Raw genomic sequence first — 17569 nt, forward strand, 5'->3', positions numbered from 1 at the left:
ATTGTCACAAAAAATCTGCTTGCGTATTAAATAAGTACTAGTGTCCCTGTTGCTCGAATTCGAGCAATTTCTAAGTATTAGAGGCGTTATTTTAAAAGTAAAACGGTCATCATTTCTGATATTTTAAAAACATTTGACCCTAAGATTATGGAAATATTCAAGATCTACATAACAGAATATATCAATTTATCCAGGTTCTCTCGCTTTTTTCCATTGCAATATTTACGGCAACCTAAATTCAAATAGTAAATATGTCTTTCATTTCAACCAAGTCAGTAAATGTTTGTAGCAAACTGTTAAATTAGCAAACTTATTGACTGTTAAAAATTAACATAATTTCTTCTTCTCACTTTTAATTTCTGCCAACAGCTGGAGTTGCATAACAATTTTTGTTTCCCATGTTAATCTTATGGAGAAATACGAAACTTTAAAGGACCCCAGGGCCTCAGTCTCTGATTATTTCCCTAAAAAGAAAGTTTCCTGCACAACTTCACGTTAAGCTCTTTCCAATGACACCAAAAACATGTCAATCGGTTCAGTAGTTTCGGAGGAGTAATTGTCACAAAAATCCTGCTTGCGTATTAAATAAGTACGAGAGGTCGTCCAGTGGTCGAAACTCGACCAAAAATATGTAATGTAAACTTACTCACTTCTTTATTTTCACCCCACACTGTATAAATAAAACATGTGATTGGAGTTTCTTCCATTTGTTTTGATTTTCTGTTTATATTTCGTTGTTATTTCGTCACCACCATGGCAACGCATAAGATCCATGTTAATTTTTTCAAATTTTTAAACACATTTTTTGTGCTTATCTTTGAGCCTATTTAAATTTATAAAGGGATTCTGCACACCTACAGGAAAATAGCTTTCTAACGGTATGCGTAGATTTACCCCACGATGCACACGAGCTGAGAAAAAAGGTTTTAAAGAAACATGCTTGCCTATTAATATATAGAAGATAAAGGGATTCTGCACACCTACAGGAAAATAGCTTTCTAACGGTATGCGTAGATTTACCCCACGATGCACACGAGCTGAGAAAAAAGGTTTTAAAGAAACATGCTTGCCTATTAATATATAGATAGATAGATAGATTTTCTCACTACTATACATTTGGAGGTTGCTTAACGTTTTTGCGAATAACTTTGAAATGGCGAGGAAATCGACCAAAGTGGAGCGTGATATTCTGAAAGAGAATAAAATTTCCTACAAATTACCATTATGTATTTCTTGAAATTACAAGAAATACATACTGTTTCATTAAATAGTAGTGTAAAATTATATGTATTGTCATATTTGATAGATAGATTGGCATTAATTTGGCTAGTTACGTATACAGACAAATTAATATTTACGTAACAGACAATTTACAGTATTTATTTTGCTTTTTGGAAATGCCACATTGCTATTTTATTTGCATCATTTGTTGCAAAAGAAGCCACATGACCATATAAACGAGTAAGCCCCTAACATTACGTAGAGAGATTAATTGACAACTTTACGTAGCCTATGTATAAGGCTGAGACAACTAACTGACATCCCCCATGTCAATGAATTTTAGCTTTAACAGTAACCCACAACCAATTTCGCAAAACTATGATAGAGGGTTATTCATTGGCACAGAAGTACATATGTACGATATGAACTGACGCGACAAGACGAAGGAAAAATCAAAAACTGATATACATCCCTTTGAAGTTAGAACGTGCCTTCTCAACAAACAGATATTTTTTCTTATATAAAATCATAGATTAATCTGCTTTACACTGGTAAAATAGCGGACATATAGAAATCACTACTAAAAAATTATAAAAATTTAGCATTTTTTTAAAACCAGAGCAGGTAAAGTGTTTAACTGCAAACGATCCACCAATACGATTTCAATAAACCCTGCTATAGTAGTGTGCTGCTCCTAGTATATCGAGCTCTAAATATTTGCGTTACCAACGGAAGCGCAAACAATGGCATTGTTTCCTACAAGCCTTCGAGCGCCCGGTTGGCGGTTTTTTGCTGTGTCTACTCACTACTGCTTGATTTCATCGCAGAGGCGCAGTGTGCGTGTTGTTAAGCGTCACAAAAATGCAAATACCCCATTTATATTATTGAGCGAAGCACTTATAATTTTGTGCTTATTTTTGAGCCTATAAAAAAAATATGTATTTTAATTTATAAAGGCATTCTGCACATCCACAGGAAATCTTTCTAACAGTATGCGTAGATTTTCCCTGCGATGCACATAAGCTGAGAAAAAAGGTTTTAAAGCATACTAGCTGTTACCCACGGGCTTCACCCCGTTTTAATTCATAAGTATTAATAAAATTATTGATTGGTTAAGTTAAACTTGAATAAACAAAACAGAATACAGAAATACAAACAAATAATTACACCTGATTTTAATAAGGAAATACATTGAAAGAATAACATACAAATAAGGACAGCTGAGGTTTTTTTTAACATTATGTATAAGGAAAGTTCCCTTTGGAAAGCAATTACGACCTTAAAGGGTGATTTATGAAATAATGGATAGTTTTGCGCAAGGTTTTTCTCGTCATGACGAACATTTTAAGTTTATGGTTTATAGGGGTATGACTTGTAGTTTTCTAAAAAGTTCATGGGTACTTTTGGCTTTATATATAGATTTCTGCTTGCCTATTAATATATACTAGGTGAAACCCGTCGAAATCGACGATTACTTCCAAGGTTTACGCTAATTCATCTAACTGCGATAAATTGAGTGAATAGCATTGTTTAAAGAGTAATAAATGTAAAAACAATAATGATATTAATTGATTTAGTTACAAAAATGGTTGATCATTCAATAATTAAAATATTTCCCTTGCCGTACGTCATCGGAGTTATTATTAGTATGTTAACTGGTATCTCTTCTTTTGGAAGAACCTTTAAATAGTATTAAAATCATATTGGTGGATCTTTTGTAGTTAAACACTTCCGCGATTTCATCAGTGTAATGCAGATTAATCTATGATTTTATTTGAGAAAAAATATCTGCTTGTTGAGAAGACACGTTCTAACTTCAAAGGGAGTTTTCCTTCGTCACAACGCGTCAGTTCTTATCGTACTTCTGTTCAACAAATAACCCTCCAGCATAGTTTTGAAAAATTGGTTGTGGGGTTACTGTTAAAGCTAGAATTGCGTGACTTGGGGGATGGCAGTTAGCTGTCTCAGCCTTATCATTTTCATAAAGTTGTCAATATAATCTCTCGACGGAATGTTAGGTGTAGTGGAATGTACTTGAAGTGAAGTTGGCTTTTATTCTAGAACTTTTAGGGACCTCCTTGTTTAAATGGTCGCGCAGCTTCATTGGCAACAAATAATGCAAATAACATAGCAATTTAACATTTCCAAAAATAAAAATAAGTACTGTAAATTGGCTGTTACGTTAATATCGACGTTTACATGCATTGTTAATCAACGTATCTTATAAAGGATGATGTGTGATCTAAATTCAAAGGAATATGACCTTTACGTCACGACAGTAGCTGCTTAAATAGTACTTACTCTTTATGCTATTATTTACAGCCAAAATGTCGTGTTATTTTCAATTTTGTTACCAACCCAGTGGGCCACGGTCCGTAATATAGGCCACTGCAAATAATTCAAGATAGGTATACCATTTTAGGCAAGGTTTCTGTGTTGAATGAATAAATCAAAGTAACCTCTCTGAAAAGTCTGCAGTAAATTGAAGTTTTCCAGCTTAATGACTTTCTAAATCATACACATATTTCTACATAAATATTGTAAAATGTTTTACCTAACCCACCATGTTAAACTTCCCTATCCCAAGCGTGATGTATACAACTTCCTTACTTCTCGAGTGATGTAAAGTATCAAAAACTCACTCGGTGATGTAAAGAAACCCTTTTAAATAACATTGAGTGCTTAACTTAAAAAATATAACTCTATGGCGCCAACGACGTTCAACGCTAGAAATCAGCTGTGCGCTTGAATGTTATTGTTATGCTTTAAAGTATTTTCCTACCTAACCTAGCTTTTGTTAGTAAAAGAACGTTACTGATAGAAGATGAGTGAAATGGATAATGAAAAATATTGTACGTAAACCCATGTATATTGTCGGGTCAGGTAAAATCTTGTACGTTACACGTTACGCAAGAGCGTGTTTACATCACTTAGGTGAATTATGCAACTCGCTTCCGCTCGTTGCACAACATTCACCTGCGTGAAGTAAAAACGCTCTTACTACACTTGTAATGTAAATAGCTATTATCCAGTTGCTCTAAACTATTATTAATTTAACAAAATATGGACACGGCTCATATGGGCAACGTGTCCTTTTGCACTTGTATTATTGTGTATTGTATAACACAATCGAAGATTTGTCCAACGTTTGAAAACATGTATGACAATAATTTCATGAACCTATGATGATCTGTCTAGAATAATATCATTGATAGTCAAAGATAATATGATAAAATATAGACAAAAGTAGTGAAAAAGGCAGACAGCAACCCGTACAATAGATATAAGATAGTTCAATAAGAAATGATTGAAAGAGTTACTGTGATAAAAGGATTTTTAACTGATTTCGTAATGAAACGTTATATTGAAAAACATGACATGATACAGAAGAAAATTAATTTTACCTAACCCGCCATGTTAAACTTCCCTATCCCAAGCGTGATGTATACAACTTCCTTACTTCTCGAGTGATGTAAAGTATCAAAAACTCACTCGGTGATGTAATGAAACCCATTTAAATAACATTTAGTGATTAACTTAAAAAATATACATCTATGGAGCCAACGACGTTCAACGCTAGAAATCAGCTGTGCTCTTGAATTTTATTGTTATGTTTTAAAGAATTTTCCTAACCTAGCTTTTGTTTGTAAATGAACGTTACTGTTAGAAGATGAGTGAAATGGATAATGATTAATATTGTTCGTAACCTCCTGTATACTGTCGGGTCAGGTAAAATCTTGTACGTTAGCGTGTTTATACATCACTTAGGTAAATTATGCAACTCGCTTCCGCTCGTTGCACAACCTTCACCTGCGTGATGTAAAAACGCTCTTACTACACTTGTAAAGTAAATAGCTACAAGCTGCTATACCCGTGCTTTGCAACGGGAAGAAAATGTGACCTAGAGAGCTATTAAAGTGGTGCTGATGTGTGTTTTAAAATACAGCAACTCTATGATTTAGTTTGAAAATATAAACTGATTTAAAAGCGCAAACAGCGTAAACCTACTTACTTTCAAACCCCTACTTTTGATGTTAATAGATCCCTAAGAATATGGCAACATACCTTAGCATACTTTAGCAATACCCTTCATGAATAACATGTTTAACCATAATCCTTCAATTTTAGTCAAGCCTCTTGACATGTAGCTTACTCTTAAATTAAAAAATGAAACTTTGAGCAATACTTTACAAAACGTATACAACCTCACTAACTATCCTCAATCTACATTCACAACACCAACGTCTTTTTCGAGTAAATAAACAAACACCATCATTGTACAGACCAGCTGTTTCATTAACTAAATTAAATTAAATCATTTAAACATTGAAAGCATGCCAGGCGTAGCCCTTTGGAAATCAGCCTGTGGGGCAGCGCCCTTAGGGAATTCGTCCATTTCAATACTTTTCGGCAAATCTACACACTCTAAGCTTCATTTTGATGTGCCATATGCCTATATTTTCATTTGGTAAATGACCTTAACCGTTTACATAAAACTTCATTGTATCACTTTAATAATATAATAGATTACAAACAGAAAATAACATTGCAAATACTTCTTTTGGACAGTTCAGTAACTCCTAATAAATGTGTGTTGTTTAAAATACAGTTTAAAAATTAACAGCTGTTTCATTAAAAAGTATTATCCACATGACCAAAATGTAAACAAATCTGTGTAGGGATCTTTAAAGGCTTCTGGGGCAGAGCCCTAAGGGAATTTACTTAGTTTTTCTTTTGATAACTCATCTACAGACCAAAACCTTTATTTGGACACCTCTACCAAGTTTCTACGCCCAGCCGTTCTCTCGAATTAGTGGACACAAAGTTTCCAATTAAATATTTAGATTCCTCCATGTTAATCTTATGGGAGAAAACCTAACTTTGATGAATAATCCTGCCCAAACTAATAAAGATTTCAAAAATTTAAAAACACTTTGCAAAACTACATATCAGGCCATTTTTTTTTTACACTTTATTCATTAAAATCGAAATTCAATCTATGCCTGGCTTGTTCTCAGCCAGGTCTTTGCCCATGAGAACGTGACTTGAACTTGAGATCTTGCGATCATCTTTACTTTTCATTTCTATGAGGGGTCAGCGAACGTTTTGTATTGTTCATGAGTTTGTAAAGAAAATGATTTAATAATTTAAATTTTTAATTTTCATATGTGTATAAGGGCATTTAACAACTGCGCAATTAATAAGTACTGTAAACCATATTACTGTAAAAGGCCGGTCTTTATAAATTATATAGTTCTAAAAGAAATTTCTATTTGACCTCTTTGTCACAAAAACATACATCTTTGTATAATGATTGTTATGTAAATGCAGTTGTCATCGTAATTTACAATTATTGATCTGTCTAAGTGTTATTTTTTCAATAAATGTAAATATCTTGTTTGGTAAACAAAGGATGTAATTGAATCTGTAAGTTAAGACAAGTATGCGAAAACTACAGTTTTCCATTAGCTCAAGCCTAAATTATATTGTATGTAATCTAGCTTGTTATATTTCGTTATTTTGTCACGTAAAAACATTTAAATTATGTATGATGTATAAATATAAAAAAATTTAACAACAAATCCATTTGAAAGTAAAGTTTAGACATTGGTACGGTCGACATTGGTACATTATCATTGGCGAAAATGCTCATGCACATTAACATTATTGCGGCTATGTGTTTAAGTTGTAACATGGTTTAGTTTCATATAGAAATTTGAGAAAATAATTTTTATTTTTTTGTTGTTGTAATGATTTGAAATTAAAGTTTTACATTTACAATAGTCAAGAGTAGCCTGCAGTAGCAAGACTTCTTGATAAGAAAGCTCTGGAAGCTTCCTTATCACCTGGTCCAGTGCATGTGCTGGCCAGAGTAGGGGTAGAAGGTTCCAGAACTGAGATATCTTATATAAGGGAGCTGCTTCCATGTGGGGTTGTTAGTTCAAGAGTGTAGATGTACAGTGTCCAGACCTGGGGTGAATTTTCTGCAGCCTACTCAATGAGTAGTAAGTTTATTTTATTTTTTTATGTTATTTTAATTCATTCACTTTTATCCCTCCCTCTCTGCTAATTATTGTAATAACAAGAAAGACCATAGATGTTTTCTTATTAGATATTTAACTTTTCTTTCAATTAATTAGTAAAAGATGTAAATATAAAATGCACCTTTTTTATTCTTTTAGAATTTATTTAATAGAGTTAAATTTGGATCTAAAAATAATAAATGCTAATTAAAGTAAAGTTTTTAAAGTTTCTAGAAAAGTTTAGCAATTGTAAATTTTATTTCATTCAGGAAGAAATTAATGTAACCTAATTTAATTTCGAAGGATTTTAATTCAATTGTTTAGCTTTTCAATTTAAAGAAGTTTGAAACATTAAAGAAATATGTATTTGTATTGTAGACAGATAAGCTAGGAACGGGTTTGTTTGTTCACAGGGCTCAAGTGTGTACCAGTGATTAATGGTTTTAAAATGTCCCATAAAAAATATTAGCCGAATGTTTTAAATTTGTTGATTTTTTATATTTAAAGAAAACTAATGGAAGTAAATAAATTTCAGTTTGATTTTGGGTTTGGTTTTGAAAGTGTTTAGAAGAAACTGTTTTATTTTAAATAAACCATGACTTTTGTAACAATGATGAATTTTTATTTTGGGTCTCCTCTTAAGGCCAATTCCACTAAATAGAAGATAATTGATCTTGGAAATAACGTTACAAAGTTGAGACACGTTTGTAGAAAACACTAAAAAGACAATCTTCTAAACAATTTTAAAATATTTACAACTTTAATTATATAGAAATGTTCATAACACAGTAAGTAATTCCATTACTTGCATAAGCTTTTACGTGAGTCTTTTTAATAAATTGAAAATTAAGTCTGTAATAACTCCTAAAATAGCTCCTGTAATACCGGTACTTGATAATTGCTTGATTTCTAGCAACGAGTACACAAGTTAAAAATTCAACAATGCATTAACATAACAAGCTCTCTTTCACGCTGCAAGACTAGTAAACGGCAGAAGTAAGGCAGAACGGCAGAACTGCGGTATTGGTTTACCATACACGCCTGCAACGATGCGCTGCAAACCGCGCGACGAGTAGCTAAATGAACCGTAGAGTAAGTGAGCCTTCTAATATTTGTAGAGGGTTCACTTACTCTACAGATCATTGTGCCAATGAACTGTAGAGTAAGTGAGCCGTCTTCTATTTGTGTAATAGTTATCATGAAATAGGCTCGTATAGTATACGAGCCTACTCCTGTAATTTATTTAAATTCAGTATTTTGGCTCGTATACTATACGAGCTTATTCCTGAATTATTCAAGAATTCATACGCTTGGCTCATAGGCACTATGATCTGTAGAGTAAGTGAACCCTCTTAATTTATTTGATATTTTTGATCGGCTCGTATAGTATACGAGCCTGTAGTGCAAGTGAACCTTCAATATTATTTACGAAGCTCGTATAGACTATGATTTGTAGAGTAAGTGAGCCATGTGTTTTGAGAATTACATATTTGGAGGCTCATTGTGTCAATGATTCGTAGAGTAAGTGAACCCTAACCCGCATAATATACTCAATGGTTTTACTCAAATGAGCAACTATCTTCTATTCTTCTCTTCTCCACAAAGTACCAGACCAGCCCATGCTCATGTCATGTCATTTGTCATTTTCATAGTGTCGATTTAATTGTCATGTCATGTCTTCTCTGTTGTGTCGGTGGAGACTCCTGTCCACATTAATTATTTGTGTTTAATTTGTTCGATTGTAGAGTTGTGAAGTAATTATTAATTGTGTTTGTGTTGTATTTATTTTGTGTCAACTGTCACTGACTAGTGACTGGTCACCGTGAAATCGGACAGTTGCTCTAGTGCCGTAGCCTAGTACCGAGTGGACAGAATAATCGAATGTAAAATTAGTAAAACAATAATTGCTTTGCTATTCTAGGTGGTATTTAGCTGTACACTGTGCGTTATCAATTTGAAATATAAACGACGTTAAGTGGCACCAGTTCCTTAAAATGGCCCTTTGGACAGCTGATAAACATTTACATTAGTTTGTAAACGCTAGGTGTCTACCAGTGTTGGGGAAGAAAACTAAACCTGTGGTAGGACTTAGAATAGGTGAGTAGGAATACAGTTAGGCCTAGGTCATATACTAAGTTACTTGCGTTTTAGTTACTGTAGCCTATTTATCCAGTAAGCCATAGGCCTATGAATAGTTGTTTTGCTTATAGTAAGTGAGTTATAGTTTTATCTTAATACAACGCAAATAAGCTCATACCACAAACTAGAATCTTTTGGGTAGACTTCCGTATCTGTTGGCACAAACAACCGAACGAGGGTAAGTTTGCAGTTTCTTAACTGGGCTATGCTAGGCCTAATAGGCCTATCGAATTGAAATTGTTGATTAATAAGTTAGGCTAATCGATATTTTAAAATATAGCCTATCTATTATGAAACTAAACTGTCATAACCTAACCAACCAAACTTGCTGATGATGAAAAAATCTTATGATGGTTTATTTACTATCTTAATCAAATCGATAGTTTCAATCGATATAAGCATAGCCCGAGTTAAGAAACTGTACCCCGAATGAAAATATCGATTGTTTCATTCGATGGTATCGAATAATCGATACCGGTATATCGAGCGATAAGTTATTTTATTCGGTTGTTAGTGCCAACAGATAGGCCTACGGAAGTCTCCCAATCTTTTTAGGATTGAATTGTCTGGGTTTATTGGGTTAAAATTAGGTTTTCCAATTCTAAGCAGGCCTATGAATAGAATTTGGCCAATAATTTGTTTATTTTATATACTTTACTAAGTATCAACATTTCAAGGGGAAAAAACCTTAAGTAGGCCTATTAGGTTACCGGTACCTTACTTGTAGCAACAAACCTATTTTATTGAAATAAATTAGATTTACCGTTCTTTCCCTTAAATTGTAACTTAAATAACTTAATTTATCAAATTAAGGGAACACTTTAGTGGAAATCCAGCCAAGTATGGAAATTCTCTTAGTCTGCAGAATGGGGGGGGGGGATTTTGACACAGGTCTAATCACAATAATTAATCTAGGCTACTCCTACTGTTAATAATCAGACTTCAGATACTTGGCTGTTGACAAGTTTTTAACTTTTCAAACTTATGTGGACCTTGGTCCCAAGTCTTTTTTGAAGGTGAGGCGGCTGGTCCTTTATTATTGCCACTCAGCTGAACTTGCACTTTGTACTAAACTAAAGAGGACTAAAAAGAGCCCAAATTCGATTAGGAATAAAAAAAAAACAAGCTGTTGGCCCGTCCTACGTACGGGAATCGAGTGGTCCATTAAAACTGTAGGCCTATATAGTGTGTCTATTACTAATTTAAGCATAGTTTAAGCAGTTCAAAATTTATAGTTAAAGAAAAAGCTGCCAAGATGAATTGTGACATGTGATCATTGTTATTTTCCCAACCTTTCCTCAAAAAGTTGAGTAGCCTAGTAAAATAATTTTCATAAGCTTTCTTTTGAAGATTCTTGAGCTTCGATTCGTATACAGCAATGGTTATAGATTCTTACTTATTTCCTATAATCAACAACTAAATCACGAGTAAATAAACTAACCTCATAGTTCTATAGAACATTTTTAAATTCAACCAGCTGTAAGTTATAACAAATTATATTGCACTAAACAAACTTAATATTAAGACTGATAAAAAAAAAATTAGAACATCTAGTAGCCTATATATAGAAGTACCGGTACCTATATTTAAATAAACTATCATTCTCTCACCGAATAAATTAACCCTCCGAGTGTCCGTTGTTTTGGCCTTAATGTCTGCCTATTTTTTGCTCATTTGCAAGGTTTTATTAAAACGGATCTGAGAAGCTTGAAAACAATGTTAATTATACTGTTCTATATAGCCTTTTTGTTTGGAAAATCATGGGCTTCAATATTATACATAGAACATAAGGAACATTTGTTTAAAAAAAAAATGTTAGATAAAAAAAAATATTTTGGAAAATTTTCAAAAAAAAAAGTTCGCGCTCAATGAAATTGTATAAATTAGCCTATAGGCCTATAAATATTTGAAAATAGCCACTTTGTTCTAAATTTTATGAGGATTACAAATATATAATAATATAAGGAAGTAGATTTGCAAATAAATAAGTTATGGGCAAAAAACAGATTTCAGTACATAGCAATTAGCTAAGAATGCATAGCCTAACATGTAGCTAGGAATCTGGCTGATAATTTACATCAATATCACTACCTACTTCTTCAGGATCATCAACCAGCCCTTCAAAATCACTTAAATCTTCTTATAATGCACCACGTATATCACTACTTTTGATTTTTAACACTAAAACAATGATAAACGTAATAAAACACATCAGTCATCGGTCCGAGGTTAATCAAGCTGTTTAAAAATACGCACGTCAGCTGTCTGCTACAATATTTTTGGAACTAAAATGAATAGCGCTTAGAGACAGACCTCCGGAGAAAGCTCTGAATCTGTAAAATAAAACGATACCTAACTCGATCCAGTTCAATCCGATTTTGTCAGTCGTAGAGCCTTCGCCGTAAACAGTGTTTGTGAGTCGCTGCAGCGACACAAAACACTACACAAAGTGTGTTATGTGTCGCTGCATCGACAAATAACACTCGGAGGGTTAATGATTATGGCATTACACATATCTATATATATAATACGCTAAGCCGATTTTTGTAAACAGAACTCCTCCCTCATTTTTTGACCGATTTTGATAATTAAAGTGTCAAAAGAATGGCCCTGATCTGTAGTTTTGCAAAGTCTTTTTAATTTTTTGAAATTTTTATTAGTTTGGGCAGGATCTTCCATCAAAGTTGGATTTTCTCCCATAAGATTAACATGGGGAAATCTAAATATTTAATTGGAAACTTTGTCTCCACTAATTTGAGAGAACGACTGGGCGTAGAAACTTGGTAGAGGTGTCCAAAGAAAGGTCTTGGTCTCTAGATGAGTTACCAAAAGAAACACGAGGTGAATCCCGTTAGGGCTCTGCCCCAGAAGCATTTAAAGATCCCTCCAGAGATTTGTTTACATTTTCATCATGTGGATAATACTTTTGAATTAAACAGCTGTTAATTCTTAAATTGTATTTTAAACAACACACGTTAATTGGGAGCTATTGAATTGTCTAAAAGAAGTATTTGCAATGTTATTTACTGATTTAAAAATTGATGAGCTCTTATCGTGTCTAATAACATCCGAACACAGAAAGAAACCTTGCCTAGAATGGTACCAGTACCTATCTTTGACAAATTATTTGCAGTGGCCTATATTACGGACCGTGGCCCACTGGGTTGGTAGCATTTTTGAAAATAACACGACATTTTGGCTGTAAAAAATGGCCCAATGAGTAAATACTATTTGATCAGCTACTGTAATGACAGAAAGGCCATATTCCTTTTAAACTAGACCACATTATCCTTTATACGATACGTTGATTAACAATGCATTTTAACATTAATATTTACGTAACAGCCAATTTACAGTATTCTTTCTTTTTGAAAATGCCACTTTGCTATGTCATTTATTTGCATTATTTGTTGCCAATGAAGTCGCACGCCCATATATAAACGAAGAGGCCCCTAACCGTCGATTTCGACGGGTTTCTCCTAGTAGTATAAAATAAGTCAATTCTACGTACATTTAATTTTCATCCAAATGCTGAATGTTGAATTTACAGCTGTTACGTTAAAAGCAAATGGTATTATACTAAAAGCTAGGGGAGAATGTTAGCGTCGGCTGCTATTCTTTTAAACATTTAAAACTTAATTTCTTAAAAACTGAAACCATAAACTAAAATTATGGCTTCGACATTCCCTCGTTCTCAAAATTATCTTCCTTTTTAACACAAAAATCATGAAAATCCGTCAAGTGGTTGATTCAGAATCTTGAAATAAAAAACCCTGTATATATGATTGCCATTAATTTAACTAGTCATGGCTAAAGCTACCTACTAGTAAACCTAAGTAGGAGTCAACTTATTTGTTTAATTAGTTATTTAAGTATTGGTTTCAGTTTTTATTTACAAATTACGTTGATAAAATTCCTACCTAAGTTATGCATTTAAAAATAGGACTGCGTTCAGTGTTAGTTTAAGCTATTTTCCTTTTTAGAATAATTTCCCATATAGTTTTAATTTAAATTGAAATTAGACAGATTTTTTAATATACAGTAGGTCTAACGTGCCTTTCAACCCTTTTCGAAAAGTGTTTTATAAAATGTCCACAAACTTGTAAACTATAATTAAGACATTTTTCTACTGAGTAAATCAAACTAGGCCTATTAAGAACTCACAGTCCGATATCATAAGAAAAAATCGCCAACTTTTAACTCCTAAGAGCTCCCGGGTATAGGCCACTCCACAATTTATCACCAAGGTTTTTGGGGATTTGCGCTTGCAAAAGTGCTGTTTTTAAATCATATAATTTGAGAGGAACACACCAGTTTGACAGGTCATTGACTTAGTGAAAGTGTTCTACTCGGAGGACGATGAACTGTCTAATGTAACCTTGCCGGCTCTTACTCGGAGAAGTCCTTGCAGTGAAGGTGAACTGAGGCTAAGTTAAAAACTTTGAAATACTGTTCAATGAAATGGCGACCATACAAAGTAGGTATTTTAAGCCAAGTATGAATGGAGATGAGTGGCGCGATCTTGTAGTCTTGTTAGTGACTAAGGCTGACATATTCCTTAAAAGACACAGCTGTTAATTAATAGTCCATACAGCTAATGGCAACTAAGGGACCTACAGTTTATAGTGGAATCCGAACCACATTTTTGCCTTGGTATATACGAATTGGTCTAATTATCAGTATAGTACTGCGGATAGTCGTAGTACTCACTCGTGCGGACCTTAATCCACACCAGGGAGTATCACATCCACAGTGCATGTCTATAAATATCCACAATTCGTGACCTCCTAGTAGCTGGATTACAAGACGACGCCACCCGTCCCAGTTTAGCCTAGGATAGTCTTTGCTTTTTATCCTGGAAACCCTGACCATGGTTTCTACACATCTCATTGATAATTTCAACAATGTTACCTTCCTTCCTCTATAAAGTAATTAATTAAATCAACAGGGTGCCTACTAGTAAGTGACTGAAGTCATTGATCTAAATTTAAGTTTAACATGATATTATAAGTATAATGTGTCATAGGCTAAGTTAAAACACTTCATTTTTTCACCGATTAGAAAGTTCAATGAAAAAGTGATCTCCCTTTATGGGTGTCACAGTGGGAACCAAAATAATTGTAGCCTTCAGTACCTTTGTACACTCTTAACTATTTACTCACTGAATGACTCGTTGTTTCTGTATTTTTCTTATTAGGTATAATAAATAACCACTTAGGCCTACCACAAAAATATTTATCAAAATTTCTCTGAAAAGTGATGTGATTTATATGTAGGCTAAGGAAACTGGTAGTTTTCGTGTATGTAAGAGTATTATCCATAACTTGCTAATTAGTTAGTGAAAAGATAAAATTAATATATTTAAAGAACCTTTTAATTTGCTCTTTAAAACTGCTGGTGGGTTTTAAAATGGACAGTTTAAATAGTTATTTATTTTCTCTATGGTTAGCCCAATCAAATGCCCAATGATTGTCTGCTTACAAAAATGGAGTAAATAACCTAAGCTCCATTCAGTAAGCGTGTTGTAGATTCTTAGCCGTGTTTTAGTGTTAAACTAGCCAAGGAAATGTTAAAAGTAAACACTACTTAGTGTTTAGAATAACCTAATTACATTTTAGCGAATTTCCCATAGAGGGAAATTCGCTAAAATGTAATTAGGTGGCAAAATCTGTAGGTGGCATGATAAGACCTGGGCACGGGACCGATTTACTTTTTCATTTTGATGTCCCCAGAGGCCAAAAATACTCTCTGTTCAAATTCATTATATATATATATATATATATATATATATATATATATATATGTATACAGTGTGTAAATTAAGTATGGAAACAAATCTGTATTTTTTAAACCAAAATAGATAGAAATATTGGGTTTGTGGCATTGACTGTTAACCAAGGTTCCGCAATTTTTTGCATCAGAAAAAATTTTTCACCCCCTCAGGGGGGGTAGGGGTAGGGGGTAACTTAATTTTTTTAAATAGCAACCCCTACTGAGTGACCTCTCATTTTGAAGGGTTTGCCAAAAGAAATACAATGCCGTAAACCCGAGGTCGATATATTACCCCTAACCAGAATGGCGGCCATTTTAAATTTCGAGATGGGCAAACGAAATCCAGTGTGGATACCCATAATTTACCTTTTAAATGGGTTGCATTGGGTAAGCCGAACTCCAGATACCATTATTAGATTGAAAAGTGGATGTTTTTATCGTATTCAAAATTTTGCCCCAGCCCCCAAAATAGGGGATTTTGGGGGCAGCCCCAAATTTTTAAACGCAAACCCCTATTGAGTGACCCCTCGTTTTGAAGGGTTTGTCAAGACAAAAGCAGTGGCACAAATCGTAGGTCGATATGTCATCCCTAGACGAAATGGCAGGCATTCAAAAACTTGATTGGGTAAAAAAGCGCCCATTTCACCAATTAAAAATGTTGAATGCCTGTTATAGTAGCCCCTATTGAGTGATCAGTCATTTTATAGCTTTTGTACCGCTAAACCTGTCACAAACGAATTGTTTGAAGTACAGATAAGACAGGAAATAAATAATCTAGAGCACAAATAATACACATCAATAACACATAATAAAACTAATTTAATACTGTAAAACACACACACAGACAAAAGGTATTACTATTAAAGTAATGTTTGCTGCTATTACCTGAATAATTCATAGATGTTGGAATTGATGGCCAAGAGCAACTTGACAAAGTCCTAAGCGATTGTAAAATTCGTTTAATACTCTGCCAATTGTTTGCTGATCAATTGCCCGTGCTTCCGCCAGAATCCTTTCTGAAAGCTCTTGTAAGTTTTCTGGTCGATTTACATACACTTTACTCTTAAGATATCCCCATAAAAAATAATCCAAAGGGGACAAATCGGGAGATCTTGCAGGCCATTCTATGGAACCCCTTCTACCTATCCACTGATCTGGAAAAGTCTGGTCCAAATAGTCCCTTACATTTACAGCGAAGTGGGGTGGAGCGCCATCTTGCTGAAACCAAATACTTTCATCCACGGCATGCTCTTCATCCTCAGGAGGAAACTCTCTTGAAATAGCGGGTACAATAGACTCGCGCAACAGGTCCAGATAACGATCACCATTTAAATTACCTTCAATTATAAAAGGTCCAATTACCCTAAATCCAACTATTCCTGCCCAAACGTTAATCTTCTGAGGGTTTTGTGTATGGCATTCTTGAGCCCAATGTGGATTTTCATCAGACCAGTACCTCGAGTTTTGTCTATTGACGTGTCCATTGAGGCTGAATGAGGCTTCATCAGAAAATACTATTTTTGTTTTAAATAACGGATCTTGGATACACCGCTGCATCATTTCTTCACAAAATTGAATTCGACGATCAAAATCATCCTCGTTCAATTCATGAATTAGCTGTACCTTATAAGGATGAAATTTTTCGGCTTTCAGAGCTTTATGAACCGAAGTGTGACTTAAACCTAGATTACTACCGAGCTGACGAGTAGATGTAATGGGATTTTCTTGAATACTCAAAAGCACATTCAGTGTCATGTCTTCTGTTACAACTGATTTACGTCAACCAGTTTTAGCTTTATTTGCTACATCCCCTGTTTCCAAGAACTTAGTACAGATCTTACTTACCGTAGATCGGTTTATTTGATGATCTGGGTACAGTTCATTAAATAACTCACAAGTTTCTTGATATGTACGTGACCTATCCCCATACCCAACAATGCGGAGAATGTCAATTTTTTGCTGTGTACTTAAAAGAACCATTGTTAAACAAAACTACAGAAGCACTTGAATACACCTCTCTCTACAAAATTAACTAAACCAGAATGAGTAGATGAAACATTATCGAAAGAATATCCTTTAGAAACCCAAACAGCTACTGATAAGAAAGGGTAAATGGGAAATCCCAAGCTAGAAACCGTTTTTAAACTACGTTGTGCATCTGCATTTCGAAGGAGCTGAGATAACCAAAGCTACTTAAATTATTTCTAAAATTTCAATTTACTATTTCATAATTTCCTCTCTTACTTAATTACTATAATAATTTTTATAAAAAGTCTTTTTATAATTATATTACATTATTATAAACATAATTAATTGACATTTGGTTCTTGACCACCATTTATTTTAGGATAAACGGATTTTTTATAATTCTGCACGGGGCTGGGGCAAAATTTTGAATACGATAAAAACATCCA

General features: G+C 33.8%; 1 protein-coding gene across 2 annotated transcripts in view; it reads left to right on the plus strand.

Annotated features, from left to right (window-relative positions):
- Window positions 1-8902: 8902 nt before the first annotated feature.
- LOC128987692 (protein FAM13A-like) overlaps window positions 8903-17569 on the plus strand; it is a 63918-nt gene continuing 55251 nt past the window's right edge. For both annotated transcript variants that reach the window (XM_054408676.1, XM_054408678.1), the window contains exon 1: window positions 8903-9341. The gene's annotated coding sequence lies outside the window, so the exon portion shown is untranslated. The remainder of the gene's footprint in view (window positions 9342-17569) is intronic.

This window comes from Macrosteles quadrilineatus, unplaced genomic scaffold (assembly GCF_028750875.1).
Source record: "Macrosteles quadrilineatus isolate MER2022 unplaced genomic scaffold, UCM_ALF_1.0 Scaffold_2__2_contigs__length_208266976, whole genome shotgun sequence".
NCBI classification, from domain to species: Eukaryota; Metazoa; Arthropoda; class Insecta; order Hemiptera; family Cicadellidae; genus Macrosteles; species Macrosteles quadrilineatus.